This window comes from Pan paniscus, chromosome 13, assembly GCF_029289425.2.
Source record: "Pan paniscus chromosome 13, NHGRI_mPanPan1-v2.0_pri, whole genome shotgun sequence".
In the NCBI taxonomy this organism is placed as follows: Eukaryota; Metazoa; Chordata; class Mammalia; order Primates; family Hominidae; genus Pan; species Pan paniscus.
The window spans coordinates 36,476,330-36,495,453 of record NC_073262.2 but is presented as its reverse complement, the minus strand read 5'-3'; positions in this window follow the sequence as shown (position 1 = coordinate 36,495,453).

Genomic DNA, 19,124 nt, shown 5'->3' with positions numbered 1-19,124 from the left:
ATCACTGAATTCTTTTTCTCAGCAAGGAACAGCCCTGGGAAAAGAATGCACTCCCAGGGGCAGGCCTCTAAAATGGCCACTCTGGGAGTGTCTGTCTTATGCAGTTGTAGATAAGGAATGAAATATGCCCTGGTCTCCTGCAGCGCCCCCAGGCTTGTTAGGATTGGGAAATTCCAGCCTGGCGAAATTCTAGTCAGACCGGTTCTCTGCTCTTGAACCCTGCTTCCTGTTAAGATGTTTATCAATGACAATATGTGCCCAGCAGGACATGGAAACTCTAGTTAGTAATTCTAATTTTGCTCTGGCCTTGTGATCTTGCTCGCTCTGCCCCCAACTGTCTTGAGATATTTTATTGCCTTTGAAGCATGTGATCTCTGTGACCCACACCCTATTCATACACTCCCTCCCCTTTGAAAATCGCTAATAAAAACTTGTTGGTTTGCAGCTCGGGGGCATCACGGAACCTGCCGACATGTGATGTCACCCCCAGAGACCCAGCTGTAAAATTTCTTTCTTTTGTACTCTTCCTCTTTATTTCTCAGACTAGCCTACACTTAGAGAAAATAGAAAAGAACCTACATTGAAATATTGGGGGCTAGTTCCCTCAATAGGTGGCTGTGTCTCTCAAGTCTCTCCTTTAATCTATTAGTTCCAGAGATGGCTTCATTGTAGTATGTTAATAATCTTTCTAACTTCTTTTTACCACTACATATTACTCCATCATGTGTATGTAACACAGCCTTCAACCAGTCCTCTTATGATGGGCTCTTGGGGTTTTCTAAGCCTTTTGCTGCAATGAGTAGCCTGTGCAAATGTCATCTTGTTTTTTCCCTCCATTTTATTCAAAATAGGTTCCTAAAAGTGAGATTTCTGTGCCAACTAATAAATATTGCCCACTTGCCCTCTGCTTGAAATTGTACATTTCTTTATTCCAACCAACAATGTATAAGCATGCCTCATCCAGCTAGCAGAGATACTGTCAAACTTTTGAATTTTGGCCAATCTCCTAAATGGGAAAAGGGATCTAAGTATAGCTTTAAATTGTTGAACCCTTTACCAATGATGCTGAATACCTTTGCAAATAGTTAAGGGCCATTTGTATTTTTTTCTATCTTACTTAAATCTCTTGCCATTTTTCTATAGGATTTATAGGATGTTTTTCTTCTCTATTGTTATAAACTCTTTGTATACTCATAGTATTAAACTTTGTCTTTGATATACATTGCAAACACTTTCCTCATTTTCACTTTCCTAGTGTTTCCTTGTTTTTGCCATGAAAAGTTTTTGGATGTTATTATTTTGAATTTTTATGCTGTCAAATTATTAATATTTTTCCTTACTGCTCTTGTATTTTGAGTTACATTTCCAAGAGTTTATCTTATGCCTAGGATATAGGTTTGCACCTATGATTTGTTTCAGTACTTCTTTGATTTAATTTAACTCTCTGGCGCATTTGGAATTTGTCCTAGTATGCAGTAAGGAGAATGAGACCAAATTTCTCTCTATTGCCATCTACTTATGCCAACACTAATTTATTTAAATAAGTTATTTACCCCACTAAGATTATTTTACACTACATTTGCGTATGTATTTGGGTCTATTTTTTCTTTCAACCTTTGCTATAATGTTATACTCTTTTAATTTAGAGATTTTGTAGTATGTTTTAATATATTTCAGGATTAGTCTACCTTTTTTGTTCTTTTTTAAGGTTCTTATGTCTACTCTTGCTTCTTTTTTTTTTCCAAATAAACTTTATAGACAAGTTTTCTAGTTCCAGAAAAAAAAAAGATGGCATTTTTATTAGGAGTGTATTAAATGTATTAATTAACTTAGAAATAACTGATATCTGTATTATGTCAAATTTTACTAACCAAAACATATCTCTTCTGGTTGTTCAACTGTACCTTTGAATCTTCCAATAGTGAGTTATAGTTTTCTTTACAAAGGTTGGAGACATTTCATGTTGAGCTTATGTATATATAGGTGTGCCTGTGTTTCTGTTTTTAAGCATAAATTGGGTCTTCAATTTTATTATTACTTTAAATAATCTCTCTCTCTATATATATATGTTTATTCAATTTTGTATGTCAGTTTTAACTCTGCAATTTTATTACACTATTGACTATAGTAATTTTTACATAGATTATTGATTTTTTGTCACATAATCATACCATCTGAAAATGGAGATAATTTAACTTAATGCTTTATTCTTTAAAATATCAACTCTTAATTATTGATTTTTAAATTAGATTATCCAGAAATGAAGAGGTCTGTTTTTACCTTTCAAAAAACTACACAAGAATCTGAGATGATACATTGGCTTTCTTTTCTTCCTTTGTTGTATTAATTAAATAAGTCAAATGCTAATTGAGTGGCAATTTATAAAACAATTTTACAGTGAAATCTTTAAAATATGTTAAAAGCTCTCAAGTTTAAAAAAATGTGTAACCTCAAGTTTGCAGGTTTTATCTATTACTTAATTGGAAAAGTTACAAATAGAAAAAAGGATCAGCTCTAGGCATAACTATCAAACGGTTAAAGTTTAAAGTTTTCTCTCACAATTTGTGACCCTTTCTTAAACCTCTATTTCCCCCAAGGATGTTTGGTTATCATATTCACCCCTTATACTCTAAGAACACTTATAAAGAAAGCCACCCAACCTTGGATATCCTTTTTATTCCTGTCCTTCCTGGCTCCCATCTAACGTAGCAGAGGCTGAGCTGCTATCAAAGTAAGAACTTTACCTAAGCACTACAAGCATAACCTGACTCTGTTTAATCTGGCATGTAAATATGATTCCCAAAAGGAACCAAAAAACAAACAAACCAAAGCAAATGATATGGTTTGGCTCTTGTGTCCCTACTCAAACCTCATCTCGAATTGTAATCTCCACATGTAGAGGGCGGGAGGTAACTGGATCATGGGGATGATCTCCCCCCTGCTGTTCTTGTGATAGTGAATGAGTTCTTACAAGATCTGATGGTTTTATTAGGCAGATTTCCCTATTCTTGCTGGCACTCTCTCACCTGCCACCATGTAAGACGTGCCTGCTTTCCCTTCCACTATGATCATATTTCCTGAGGCCTCCCCAGCCATGCAGAACTCTGAGTCAATTAAACCTCTTTGCTTTATAATTTACCCCATCTTTACACCAGTGTGAAAACAAATACAGCAAACAAACAAAAGCTAATGTGAATGAAGCACTGATGACTAAGTAAACTCAGAATGACTTTTCAGACTTTCAACAAAAATGGTATTTCTTTTTCTTTAGCTAGCACTCTTTCAACCAGCCATAAGGAGGGCCACAGAGTTTCAGGTATGAAAAATATTGTAGCCTCATTTGACTCACCTCCACCCCTTTCCCTTTACAGGCTTATTCTCCAACCAACAGCCCAATAACTGACAACAAAAATGACTGGCTGGACTTAGGACAGAAAATCTGTTCTGTGACTTCTTCCTATCTCCTTAGTTCCAATTGAAAATTTGAAAATGAGAACCTTTCAGTTCAAGTGGGACCAAGCTAGAACATGTGCAAAAATCAGTACAAATCCATTCTTGTGACTTCTAAAACATAGTAGATACTACGTGCTATCTATTGCATCAACGTGTTGATATGTTTATGTCAACAATATTATATTTGACTATGAAGGATACTACATTTTATTAAATATCCAGAGATTACCAAGGGGACTTTATGATCAATGTCAAACTCTACAGTAAGCTTTGTACATTCATTTTCTCTGGTATGCAGACATAGTTATAAGTAAAGGTTTTCTCCAACTTTGGGTAGAATCACTTTAAAAATTCAGAGTTGGCCGGGTATGGTGGCTCACGCTTGTAATTATAGCACTTTGGGAGGCCAAGGTGGGCGGATCACCTGAGGTTGGGAATTCGAGACCAGCCTGACCAACATGGAGAAACCTCGTCTCTACTAAACATACGAAATCAGCCGGGCATAGTGGCAGGGGCTGTAATCCCAGCTACTCAGGAGGCTGAGGCAGGAGAATCACTTCACTTGAACCTGGGAGGCAGAGGTTACAGTGAGCCGAGATAGCACCATTGCACTCCAGCCTGGGCAACAAGAGTGAAACTCCATCTCAAAAAAAAAAAAAAAGAAAAGAAAAATTCTGAGTCAATAAATAAACTTAGAGAGTCTCGTATATTGTCAGTAAAGGTTTTGATGAGTTGGAATTTCCAGAACCCAAGAAATGAAAATGGAAGTGTAAAATAGTACTCATAAGGGAAAACATCAAACAGATTTCTCTTTGCCACCTATTTCAGCAAGTTTTAGATTTCAATTAGGGTCTGACTTTGGATTAAAGTTAAAAGTCATAGTATCAATGACTGAATCTCAAATTGCCTCTGAAATATAGTGACAGGCCCACCAAATGATGAAAGCACTTTCAATCACAAGGAAATCTTCCTTTAGGTTTCCTTCTCTGAACACTCCTTAATATTTAGCAAATATATGTGGTATTAGTGCTGATAGTATGTAATATTTAAATATGTGTTGGTTAATAAACTCTTAGTTCTTAGAATTCAGAGTCTGTTGTATTTTTCTTGTGCTATCTACTAAACTTAATAAAAGTCAGAGAGAACAATGTGATGTTCAATATATGTAGAAGATTGATTTAGACCATTAAGTCTTGTGAAATAACAAATATATTCAAATTATAGATGAGGACCCAGAATTTAATCTAGAAACAGAGATTCAAAGGATTTTTAATAGACTTTCATGAGGCTAGGAATTATATTTTTCTTATCCTTGCCTGGTATTGTAGGAGTTCATAGCGCAAGGATTTTTTTAAAAGGCACAGTAAATATATGCTAAATAAATTAATTAATGAGTTAATTTTGTTCTCAAACTTGGGTTTAGAAAATACTGAAAATCAGTAGAGACCTTCATGAATGTTATACAGAAAGGGAAGAAGGTCTTCAGACATTTTCTTCTATGCTGCATAAGCACAGATCTCTGCTCCTGTTTTCCCTCTTTCTCAGATACCTGTAACTTTTGCAAGTTAACTCCACACATCTGGTAGCTGATAAGTTCTAACTGACATTTTCCAGAAACGTTTGAAACACCAGTGTCCCTTTAACAATCCAAATGGAGGGTCTGAATAGTGGACTTTAAGCACGAAACGAACGTAGGGTTCTAGTGTGGGGTGTACACGCACAGGTGAGAAAGTCAGCTTGAGGTTCTGTCTCCAAACCTTATAACAGCCTAATGAGGTAGATACTATTATCCCCTTTTAAAGATGCAAACACTGAGACTCTGAATGGTGTTTCTCAAAGTGTGGCCCTGGACTGATAGCATTAGCATCACCTGGAAACTTGTCAGGCAGATGCTTGGGCCCATTTCAGACCTATCGATTCAGAGACTCTGGGATAGAGCCCCACACATCGTGTTTCAGCAAGAAGCCTGGGTGATTCTGGTGCATACTAAAGTGTCAGAATCACTGCATTAGAGAGCTTAAATGATTTGATTTGCCCAGGGTCCCACACAGATGGGAAAGGCAGAGCTGGTAACTGAATCCAGGCATCGAATGCCAATATCTCACTTTATTTCACCCCATTTCCTCATGTTGGAGAGTCAGTCACCCTCCACTCTCTCAAAAGGCCAATCCTGTGCTAGAGCTGAAATTCAACAAGGAAAAAGATGAAGCCACTTCCTAGGAGAGACTCACAACTTCAGAATGTTAAAGACTCTTAAAAATCAGTTTACATATAAAGTCCAAATAAGTATATAATCTTCCTGATTAAAATGGAACACATATAATGGTTTTTGCTATGAAAATATAGAGATCAGGAAGGACTTTTCACTCATTTCATTCAGAGCTTTCTCTAAAATTGTTGTTTATAGATCTTAAAAATGACTTTCTTCTCTTTATCTAATCTGATCCTGACAATGAGTAGATGTTTAAAAGAGGTAAAGTAATTCATAGTAGGATACATGTATTTCGTGTCTTAATAGCAATTTTCCCTTTCTTGACCTGAGCTGACCTACAAAATTCTCTAAGAAGAGAACAAAAAGTAAAAAAAAAAAAAAAAAAAACTCTGAAATGACTTTGTTGGAAGTAGCACAGTACATTGGTTAAGAATCTAGGTTTTGGGCCAGGCAGTGGCTCATGCTTGTAATTCCAGCACTTTGGGAGGCCGAGGCGGGCAGATGACCTGAGGTCAGGAGTTCGAGACCAGCCTAGCCAACATGGTGAAACTTGTCTCTACTAAAATACAAAAATTAGCCGGGCATTATGGTGAATGCCTGTAATCCCAGCTACTCAGGAGGCTGAGGCAGAAGAACTGCTTGAACCTGGGAGGCAGAAGTTGCAGTGAGTGGAGATTGCACCACTGCACTCCACTCCAGCCTGGGTGACAGAGAAAGACTCCGTCTCAAAAAACAAACAAACAAACAAACAAACAAAAAAACTAGGTTTTGGAATTAGAATCACCTGGATTTGATCCAATTCTGACAACTTACTATGTCCAATAATTTATTTAGATTTCTCGTGCCTCAGTTTTACCATCTAAAATGAAGATAAAAACTACACCTACTTCATAGAGTAGTTGCAATAATTTTATGAACTTAAAAAAAAAAAAACTAGGTTCTGGAATTGGAATCACCTGTATTTGATCCAATTCTGACAACTTACTATGTCCAATGGTTTATTTAGATTTCTCGTGCCTCAGGTTTACCATCTAAAATGAAGATAAAAACTATACCTACTTCATAAAGTAGTTGCAAAAATTTTATGAACTAATACAATGAAGCACTTAGCACAGTTTCAGCACAGAGTAGATGCTTAATAAATGCTGGCTTATTGTTATTAGTGTTACTACTATCATTAGCCATGTGAAAATACTACAGCTAAGCTCCAGGTTTGCTATTTCTGCATATAGTTATTCATTCAACACGTTCCTCCCCTTTATGTCATTCCTCAAGATGTTTTGTAGGGCCCCTTTAATTTTCAGTAGGTATTTCTTCTGCCTGTGTTTCATCTCCCCGAGGACACAAACCCACACATTCACACACCCACTCATTCTCATGACTCAGGTTGTCACACTCACATCCCAGAGTCTGGGCCTTTTTACCAAAGCTGATTATAGGAGTGAAGATAACTGCAGAAGATCTTTTCCCTGAAAGTGTCCTTGCCACCAATCATCACCACCTGTCATTTTTAGTGATTCTTTGGTGTTAAGACGAACTATTTCCTCACCACATACCCCTTTTTAAACAAAAATGCCACGAAAATGGGTAACTTACTAAATCATCAGTGTAAATAAATTATCGAATTGAATGAAAGAAAAATGTAGATCTTGAGTATGTTGGATTCTTCAGGGAGAGGAAGTAAAAGTTCTCCAGTGGGTGACTGGAGGTGTCAAGAGCAAACCTGTGCATTAGACATTAGTCTGTAAAAGCTGACAAAGGCCTTTGCCTTTGAAATCAATACAAAGTTGCAGAAGTGTCTTTCTATGCACACATTTTCACCTGAAAAATGTTAGCTCCATGATTTACCCAGGATCAGGGTAAAAATACTGAGGGCAAATATCTACAGTCATATACACAGCAGTGTCATATGGGTAACCTCTAACTAGCCTAAGCAAACCAGATAAATAGAATGATAATAAAAGAGAGAATATATAATTTCACATACATGTACCTCCATGAAACCTTTAAACAGAACCAAATACACAAAGACTCCAAAAATTTAAATAAAGATAGTCAGTACCAATCTTTCCACCTACACATATTAACCCAGCAACATTGGTCTAATTCATACCATAGAAGTACCCAACCTAGGCAAGTTCAATGCTAACATTAAGGAGACAAACAATCATGATGGTTAATTTCATGAGAGTCTCTTTTGAGAGTAAGGAGTCTGGGTCCTCATTAAATTAGCTGACTTTATATTCCCAAAGTTGCAAAATTAGCATCTCCACCCTCCCAAAGCCATCACCGTGTAGCATGGCCAATTACACTCAACAAGCATCAGCATGTTTGGGCTTTAAAAGCTGCAGTCAGTTGCTGTAGATGAGTTGGGCATGTTTCCAATGCCTTCCTAAGTATGAAAATAAACATATATGGGAAACATTCAGTGAAGCATCTGACAACCAGTTCAGACTGGCACCTTTATCCCTTTCAGTTTCATCTGTCTCTCCCAGTCAGTCAAATGACTAGGCACCAGTAGTGCTGTGGTGGGGAGGGGGCTGGTGGTCCCTGCAGAAGTCCAGGTGTTTTGCCTAAACACTGATTATGACAATGTATCCTACGATGGTAGGCATTCTATCTGCAAAAGCCTGATAACTCTATCAGACTCTGCTCGATCAAGCGACTCCAGAGGCCCCCTTTTCATCTTCAGCTTGAGGCAGATCTCAATGGGCTGAAAGAGTATGAGAAACTGAGATAAGTGCAGGCTACAATTACAGAGATATGTCTGTGCTGCTGCAATTAGAGTTGTGTCAGCGCTTCTATTAACCTTTGCATTGCCAGCATTTTCCCATTTGGAATTCCAAGTGAGTAACAGCATTTAAACTAAGAAGAAACACAAGCCACTGCCTGAGTTGCAGACCCGTGAAAGGGGTGAAAATGGACAGCAGCGATAGGACAGTATCTATTGAGCTGCTAAACAAGCCAAGCAGGGATTGGGAAAGTTTACGAGAGTGGCTCCCACACCACTGTTTTTTTGTACTGTGATGTTGAAACAATTTCTGGGGATAGGGTGGACTATTACTGTGTCACTGAGAGAAGCTGGGCACTGGTAGGATCTCAATAATTTACTGGGCCTTTCCCTTGCCTGTATTAGATTCCCTAACCAAATACTCCTTTTAAACAGTTTAGAATAATGATTTTCAGCTGATTTTGAAATGAAATATACAGAATTTGTGATTATCCAATGAGTTTAATAACTCTTTGTATTTATGCCCATTATGGCATTCAAGCCTCACAATAATCTGTATGATGCATGGAATATGTGTTGTTATGTCCCATTGATAGAGATTGAAGATAAAAAGCAGAGAAGCTAGGTAAATTGCCCAGAATCACACAGCACATTAATTGCAGGACCAACACAAACCCAAGTCTATTAATTAATATCTGGAATAGATTACATTAGTTTTCACCACTAAGGAATAGAAAACTAAAGTATCTTTTCTTCTCTATACCACAAACCAGCCGTCAGTTGCTTCATCAAAAAAAAAAAAGAAAAGAAAAGCTCTGGTTTTGAGAAAAGTTTATCATAATCTCCACTGAGAAGTATTTATCAATTGTATTATACATAACACAGTTTTTTTTACTACCCTCCTCAAGCACCTAAAATCTTTTTCACTAAAATTATTGTTCACCCCTTTGTTATTCAGCTCTTAAACTCCATTAAAACTGAAAACAAGACAATGATCTTCTCCTAGAAACCAGATTCTGTCTCTCCTCCATATTTGATTTGCTTCAAGTATCCAAGCATAAAATTAAAATGAATGATACAGCCACTGTCTTTTTACTTACCCCCATCTGATTCTCTTGCCCCAAAAGCTTAGTCTTAGGAATGTAGAAATGGAACAAATTTGAGTTTGGTTGATTATTATTTTTTTATTAATAGGATTAAATATTAATTATGTTAAACTTTGTTTATAAATCTGGTTTGGAATGCTGTTTTCCCGTCAAAACTTAAGGGCAATTTCAAGTTTATCTGGCCCAGTGATCTGACTGACATTTCAGCTGTATGTCAAACCAGTTTGGATTGTACAGGCCTGAGCTGATTATCAAGAAATCTAAGGCTAAATTTCAAATAGCTTTGGGCTAACTGAGTGATTCCCAAACTTGCTAAAATAAAAATAACCTGGAGCTATTGTTAAAAACATAGATTCCCAGACTTTTCTGGAATCTACAGTTTTAAGATGTGCCCCAGGTGACTACTTCTCTCAGCTACATTTGGGAAACATTGTGCTAAATGTTCATTTTAAGTGGAAACCAAAAATAAAGCAGGGATTTTTATTGACTTTTTAAAAGATCTTAGAAGCTCCTCTTAAATCAAGAAATTCAAATTAATGTTTGTCAAGAAAACTTGGGAAAATAAAGACATTATCAAACATGGTCATCGCCTACTATACACATATTTCAAGAAGTTTTTGTTATAATCTTTCTGTAGGCATCAATTCTTTCTAAAATTTGTATCACCAGCAGCTAAGCCAGGTCTACACACTGTGCTTGGTATAGAATGCTTAAAAATATTTCATTAAAGAATGAATGAAAAAAATGACTCAAGTCCCCACTTCTTCAAGAAGTTCACACTCATCTTTCCAACCACCTGTGATATCTTACCTCTCTTTCTCATATGCATGTTATAAATAGAGCCTACAATGCACTTGATCCCATTGTATGCAATTGTTCCTCTAAGGCAGCACATTGTGGTAAAAAGAAATATGACTTTCGGTTCAGGCACCCATAGACAAATTTCTTAACCTAGAATCTACATGTGGATATGATAAGTATTTTACAGGGTTGGTGAGGGGATTCAATGAGTAATGCCCACCAAGTATTATGTATAACCTCTTTAAAACTACCTAAGTCTTCTTATACTTAATACAATGCCAAAGTCACTGCAAGAGCTTGGTTTATTCTATTTTCCTTCCATTCTTCCTTCATTGAATAATCTACAAATCCTTCAAGATCAGGGACCAAGTCTTACATTTCTTTATATTCCTTTGCCTCTATCCTTTGTCAGTTATTCTGAGCATATATGTTCAAATAATTGCGAATTTAGAAAGATCAAAATGAAATGGCACAGGAAAATAACAGTACAGAAATAAAGAGAGAGCACTGAAAGAAAAAAATACTTAAAAAAATTAAATGCTGGAGGCCAGGCGCGGTAGCCTCACGCCTGTAATCCCAGCACTTTGGGAGGCCGAGGCGGGTGGATCACGAGGTCAGGAGATCGAGACCATCCTGGCTAACATGGTGAAACCTCGTCTCTACTAAAAATACAAAAAAAAATTAGCCGGGCGTGGTGGCGGGAGCCTGTAGTCCCAGCTACTCAGGAGGCTGAGGCAGGAGAATGGCATGAACCCGGGAGGCGGAGCTTGCAGTGAGCCGAGATTGCGCCACGGCACTCCAGCCCAGGCAACAGAGTGAGACTCCGTCTCAAAAAAAAAAAAAAAAAAAAAAAAAAAAAAAAAATTAAATGCTGGAAAGAGTTGTCTTCTCAATAATTATCCCACGCACCATGGAACTAGCCCTCAGTGCAGAATTAGAGTTGACATCCTAAGACGGCCCAGCAGGAGTTGTTTCTCACAGCAGTAATTGTTTGCAGTTTTGTTCACTTCCAGTAACTTAGATTTCAGAACAAAGAGTAAATGTTTGATTTTTACCTACACTGCACAGTATTCTCTCTGCAATATCATTTTTATTTGCTGAGGCTTTTCTGCTTATCTGCAAAGTTCAAAGTTTCTTTCAAATATAATTCATGTAATTTTTAATCTTTAAAGTCAAATGGAGAGGAAAAGTAATACTATATACTGCCTGTAGCCCAGAATTCTCCACATTCCTAGCTCCAAATAAAAACTAAAAACAAATGGGAAGACATGTTTTTGTTAAATTTTTTTAAATATTTTTTATTTTTTGAGACAGGGTCTCATTCTGTCACCCAGGATGGAGTGTAGTAGTGCCATTATGGCTCACTGTAGACTCAACTTCCTGGGCTCAAGTGATCCTGCCTCAGCCTCCTGAGTAACTGGGACCATAGGCAAGCACCAACATGCCTGGCAATGGAAAAAATAGTTTTTCAGGTTGCTTTCATTAATTAACTAAAGTAATTTAGAGCTAAAAACCCACCAGAAGTCTTTTTACAGATGAGTTCCAAACTGAGACCTAAAGAAGGTAAGTGAACCACCTAAGAACAAATCAATCAAAATTCCAACCAGGAGGAATAATTTATATCTAAAGAAATTTATAAAATCATTACATTTTAGACCCACAAATGGTCTTAGAAACACCCAGGTCTAAAATATCACTCTCAAATAGAAACACGCAATACAACATTCCTGATGGTGCTGCCTGAATATTACCTCTGAGAGTTAATCACTTGTCACAATTAGACAGCTCATTCAATTTGTGAGATATTTTGTTTTCATATCTAGCCATAATATCTTTCCTTCTACTCTTTGTTCCTGGTTCTGTTATTTGAGAAACTGGTTAATGCTGCTTCCTTTTCTCTTTAATATTTTCACATTTCTTTTAGGCATTATACTCCAGATTTTTTAATAGTCAAATAATTGTATTTTATTATTTTTTAATTTATTTTAAGTTCAGGGGTACATGTGCAGGTTTGTTACACAGGTAAACTTGAGTCATGGGGATTTGTTGTACAGATTATTTCATCATCCAGGTGTTAAGCCTAATACTAATTGGTTATTTTCCCTAATCCTCTACCTCCTCCCACCCTCCACCCTCCAATAGGCCCCAGTGTGTGTTGTTCCCCACCATGTGTCCATACGCTCTCATCTTTTAGCTCCCACTTATAATTGAGAACATGCAATATTTGGTTTTCCATTTCTGTATTAGTTTGCTAAGGATAATAGCCTCCAGCTCCATCCATGTCCCTGAAAAGGACATGATCTTGTTCTTTTTTATGGCTACAGAGTATTCCGTGGTAAGTGTGTGCCACATTTTCCTTATCCAGTCTGTCACTGATGGGCATTTGGTTTGTTTCATATCTTTGCTATTGTGAATAGTGTTGCAATGAAAATATGTGTGCATGTGTCTTTATAACAGAATGATTTATATTCCTTTGGGTATGTACACAGTAATGGGATTGCTGGGTTGAATGGTATTTCTGTCTTTAGGTCTTTGAGGAATTGCCACACTGTCTTCCACAATGGTTGAACTAATTTACACTCCCATCAGTAGTGTATAAGCATTCCTTTTTCTCCACAACCTCACCAGCTGTTATTTTTTGATTTTTTAGTAATAGCCATTCTGACTGGTGTGAGATAGTATCTCATTGCGGTTTTGATTTGCATTTCTCTAATGATCAGTGATTTTACTATAAATTTTTAAATATTTCATGACCTTGGTCCCCTCCAGATATTCTGTAATTAATATTGATGAAGATAACAATAGAGAAAAAAATAATTATCAGAACAACCTATATTTATTGAGCGTTTTCTATGATACGGCATTGTAACAAATAATTAGCATTTACTATCTGTTTTGTCCAGTGCTCTATCCACAGCACCCAAAACAGTGCCTGACATACATTAGGCATATGATGAATGTTGGTTGACTGAAGCCACCTTCAACAAACCCTTCAAAGTAGGCATAATTATTCCTATCAAAGAGCCAATATATATCACAGTTGGAATTTGAAGATAAGTCATTTTGACTACATAACTTGATACATGCAATTAACCATTGTGCTTTAGGCTTACAAATGTTCTTCTCTCAAATTGATTCCATTTATTAACTATTACAGTAAGTCCTCACTTAACATCGTCAATGGATTCTTGGAAACTGTAGGTTTAAACAAAGAGATATTCAACAAAGCTGATTTTACGATAGGCTAATTGATATAAATAAGAGTTAAGATCCTGTGGCATATTTCTGGTCACAAAAACATCACCAAACTTCTTAATAAAGACCCACTTCTAATAGTAAACATTGAAATAAATGTGGCCTACATGTACATTTCAGAAAGATTAATAAAAACAAGTAAGATAATTACTTAAATCTAATTTTTAGTGAATCAGTGAGTCACAGCAGTAGTAGTCGTGGTGGGTTCAATCGAGAAATAAATGTTTGCAAAGTGAAAGTTGTAATGAGCACCTCCAACCACCACACAGTCCAAAAAACCATAAATATGGTATGCTCACTGAGTGCTTTTATGCCAAATTGTTTATTGTCCTGGATTTGTATGATTATTGTATACTTTACTAATTTTTATTTTACCATCATTTCTATTCATTCTTCATTTTCCAACCTGATTATTCCAGTTCAGGGTCTCAGGTAGCTGGTGCCTTTCCTGGTAGCTCAGGGCACCAGGAGGGAACCAGCTTTGGACAGGACACCATTCCACTGTGGGGCACACACATGCACACACACACACAAACACACACATATACATACACTCTCTCAGATTGGCATCATTTAGACATACATGTTAACCTAACATGCACAGTCTTGGTATATGGGAGGAAACATAAGTACTTGAGAAAAAAATCCATGCAGACATAGGAAGAATATGCAAACTCCACACAGACAGTGACCCTGTCCCAGAATTAATTTTTTTCATTGATGGCATAATAAAATGACTTTGCACAAAACGATGTTATTTGAGGATATGCTGTATAAGTAAAAGTTCTGCATCTAGAAGTGGACTGTATAGTATTCCAGAATGCTGTTCATGGGAGTTGATTCCTATAATATACAAATAAGCTGTTATTTCTTGATTCCTGACCCCTGCAAGCTACTACTCTATTTCTTTTATTCCCTTTTCAGAAAAATCCTTTAGAGTTATCTGCCTTGCTGTTTCCAATTCCTCCTCTTCAGTTACCTTGTAAAACCACTTCATTTACTTTCTCCCCAAATCCTCCATGAAAATTGTTCATTAAGATCTTCAATGACTTTCACTGTACTAAATCCAGCAGTCCTAGTTATACTTGACTTATCAGCCACATGAAACACAATTCATCCCTCACTTCTCTCCAATACACTTCATTCCCTTGCCATCCAGGACAACTTTCTTGGTGTCCTTGCACCTCACTGAGCACTCCTTCTCAGTCTCAATCCTCTTTAATCCAGAGCTCTTGGTATTAGTGTGCCCCAAGGCACAGTCCTCTTTATCTATATTCACTCCCTTGTGATCTCATTCTTTCTCAGGGCTTTAAACACAATTTCAGTGCAAAGACTCTCAACTGTCACATTCCTGCCCATAACTCTCTCTCCACTGCCTTATTTTAATGTCCAACAGAGAACCAAAACAAAATTCCTGCTCCCAACCATTCCAAACCCACTCTACCCACAGCCTTGCCTGTCTCAGTTGATGGAAACTCTATCCTTGCTGAAGGTCAACACTCTTGGAATCAACATTGACACTTCTCTTTCTTTAACATATAATCTGTCAGAAAAATCCTAAACCTTGATTGTTTTCTTTTTTAAAAATCTGATCATGTCACCCTTCCACTCAAAACCTTGCAATGGCTCTCCACTTCACTTAGAGTAAAAGCCAAGTCCTTAACTGGCCTTTCATGTTCTGCCTGATCCATTCCTCTGTTACATTAAACATCACCCTCATTAGCTCACTTAATCCTTGCAAAAACCCTATGACAGTTTGTTATCCCTACATTGTAGATAAGGAGACTGAGGCTCAAAAAAAGTGTTTTTTTTGTTGTTTGTTTGTTTGTTTGTTTTTTTGAGACAGAGTCTCACTCTGCTGCCCAGGCTGGAGTCCAGTGGTGTGATCGTGGCCACCAGGAGTTGCTCAAATCTCTGCAACCTCCGCCTCCTGGGTTCAAGTGATTCTCCAGCCTCAGACTCCCAAGTAGCTGGGATTACAGGGACATGCCACCATGCCAGGCTAGTTTTTGTGTTTTTAGTAGAGATGGGGTTTCAACATGTTGACCAGGCTGGTCTCAAACTCCTAGCCTCAAGATTCACCCACCTCAGCCTCCCAACATGCTGGGATTAAAGGCATGAGCCACTGGGCCAGCCAGAAGTTAAGTATTTGATCTAAGATTAAAAGACTAGTGAATGATATAGCCAAGATGTGAACTTAAGTAGCGGTACTCTTTATCATTCCATTCACTGAACCAAGAAGAACAGACGTTCATTGCAAAACCCCAAGGAGGCAAAGAAACAGATGGTACCTGGTACCTCTAAAAATGAGAGGTGGATGTAGGACTAAAAACAGGTAGAGTCATTGAAAATATGATTAAAATTTTAGTCTACACTTTGCATAGACAGATCCTCTCCAACCTTGGAAGAGGAACTGAGACTTATATGATGGTAAGGGAGGGCCAGAGAGACACAGAACTGGGGAATACTGGACATAAAGAGCCAAATCATTCCCCAGTCTAAAACGAGATCGTATTTTTCCTTGTATTTCCCATAACTTTTTCCATGAACATTTCAAAAACAATTTTTAGAACATTAGCATGGAGTAGTATAGACCTGGCTAAACAGCTTAGTCCAAAAATAATGAAAATGACAAGTCTGCATTCAAAGACAAACTACTTAATGACTAATTTTTTTAATTGGTTCTAGGCTGAGACCTTTGTATAACAAGTTTCGGCCTAGAGAAAAATTTTTATGCTGTAGTTATGAACTGCTGATAATAGAAGATTTAATGGAATTTCAAATAGGCCATTAATTGTAACATGCCAATATAATAACAGGAAGATTAAAATATGACTAAACTAAACAAGTTCAATACAGCTTAAGGACTTTGTTTGAAATTAAACTTTCCCAAGTATATATTTTGATATCAAATCTTGAAAAGTTAAATACTGAAACAGCAAAAGGTTTTTGCGGCAAATTTCCATAATATTCCTGAATAGCTTACTCTAATGACTTTGCAACCGTATGAATTAGAAATTAGATCAAGCATAAAATAAATTGGGATAAGACAGTTTTGTGTGTGTGTATTTATAATTTCTTATCCTTTTCAAAAGAAAATTCTGTGAAATGTGATTCTTGAGGGTAAATTTTGAGGTGTTTGTGACTTTTAATTTATTTCTCACAATATGGGGTTGCAAAACAGTAAAAAGGATTGGATGGAGTATTGTTGCTGAGTATATTGAGTGTAAACCTTGGAAAGGACAGATGGTGTATAGAGGGATTTCATTCTGTTTGGGGAGAACAAAGAAAAAGATATGGTGGTAATAGCTACTGTGTTGTTGTTTTTCTTAGGATGGTACCATGTTGGAAAGAATTACATAGATTCCAGCTGTATTTTGTATTACCATGTGTATACCAAAAAGACTCGCTGGTGGGTTGGATGTGGGAGGTGAAGAGAGGAAGAAGTTAAAAATGATGAACAATGCCGGGCATTGTAATTCCCAGCACTTTGGGAGCCAAGGCAGGCAGAACACCTGAGATCAGTAGTTCAAGACAAGCCTGGCCAACATGGTGAAACCCCGTCTCTACTAAAAATACAAAATAAGCCGGGCATGGTGCTGCACACCTCTAGTCCCAGCTACTCAGTAGGCTGAGGCAGGAGAGTCGCTTAAACTCGAGAGGCGGAGTTTGCAGTCAGCTGAGATTGCACCATTGCATTCCAGCCTGGGTGACAAGAGTGAAACTCCACCTTAAAAAAAAAAAAAAAAAAAAAAAAAAAAAGATGAACAAGTTCCTGGCTTGAGCAACTAACAAAATGATGATGTCATTTGCTGAAAGAAGATGAGTAGAGCAAATAAGTTCATGGGGTGTGGAATCACAAGTTCTGTTTGGGACTTCTAAAGTTTGTGATGCTTGTGAGTCATCCAACAGGTGAAATCAATTAGGATGCTAAATATCCAAGTCTGGAGTCATTACCTCCACTAAACTAAGGACATTAGCAACAGTGAACACAAAGTTGGTCAGATTCAACATTATATAAGCACAGAGTAGGTGGTCACCTTGAAAATGCTATGACGTAGTAGCAAAAGTCTAGTAGGAAAGTGAGGAAATCTAGATTCTTGTTTTTCTCCTCATTCCACTATCTAGCTGTGGGATTCATTCTAACTTTCTAGAACTCACAATGGTGCAATTGTTTATAATATACACTCCCAATTCAGAAAACTGGGGCCAAGTTCTAGTTGTGCCTCTTACCAGCTGCGTAACTTCAGAAAAGATAAAATATTTGTCCCTCAGTTTCCTCATCAATAAAAGGGGGATATCATTATAACTATTTCATAAGATTGTCTTGAGCATTAAATTACCATGTGTGTTTATGCACACATATACACCCAAGCATAACTTAAGGTTGTTTCTGAAACATAATAAGTGCTAATTAAGTGTTTGTTATTATTATAAGATGGATTAGATTATAATAACATCTTTTAGATTTTATCTATTAATAAGATCCTTTCTTCTAAACAATATTATGTAGAAACTCAATATGTAAATATATATATAAGTAATAAAGAGGGAATCGCTACGGCTGGAAGGTAGAACCCATATCCTACCAGCTTAACAGTTTCCCCTTCCTTTTCCCTGTCAATAGCCTCAGTGGAAGATCTAGAAAACTTCTGATTCTCTTTTCTGAAAACCATCAGACTAGATAATCTTTCCAAAGTGAGAGAGAAATAAAGATGTTTTCAGACATAGAAGCAATAAAGAGTCTAAAAATAGATCCTCACTAAAAGAACTCAGTGCTTTGGCAATAACAGTAGTGAAGCTGGAGGTTCAGTCCATCTTACTGGAGGGATGCTTCTTCTCTACTCCTATATTCCCTTCCATATGGTGGGTCTTCCACTTGCATTACAGCCCGGGGCTTCCTCTCCCCACCCCACCCCCAGCTCACTAGTCCTCCTCTGAGAAAAGTATCTTAATATGATGGGAAAATTTGAAAGGAGAGACTGGGTGTAAGCACTGCAGCCACTTCCTCTCTCCTTCTGCTTGGGAGCCAGTTGTCTATAGGAAGAACCTTATGCTGTGCTGCTTCCATATGGTACTATCCGGGCACATTGCCACCCACTGTCAGGGGGCTTTTGCTATCATCCAGAACTGCCTGTGACGTGGTTTGTATAGTTATCTAATTCTGGGGACTGGTATTAGAAAGCCCACTTGTCCACCAGTAGGCAATTTTTCAAGTATCAGCTCTGTCGGTAACAAATATCACATTTGGGTTCCCATATGCCTTACACTTTTGTTTTTGTCTTATTTTTAATGTACTCAGAACTTGGATGACAAGATGTGTGCTATTTAGAAGACCCCCTTGACCTCCAATAGTGTGGGGCAAAAACAAAAACAAAAAAACAGTGAACTCAAAAATACATCAAATACGCTGGCAAATTCCTGAGATAAGAAGGTTCCAGATCACAAAAACAAAAGTTATCATGCTAAAGAGGTTGGATTTTATCCTGTAAGGAGTCAAAGGTCATTAGAACACTTTAAAGAAAAAGTAAATGGCCAGATTGGTATGTTTGATTATTTTCTCAGA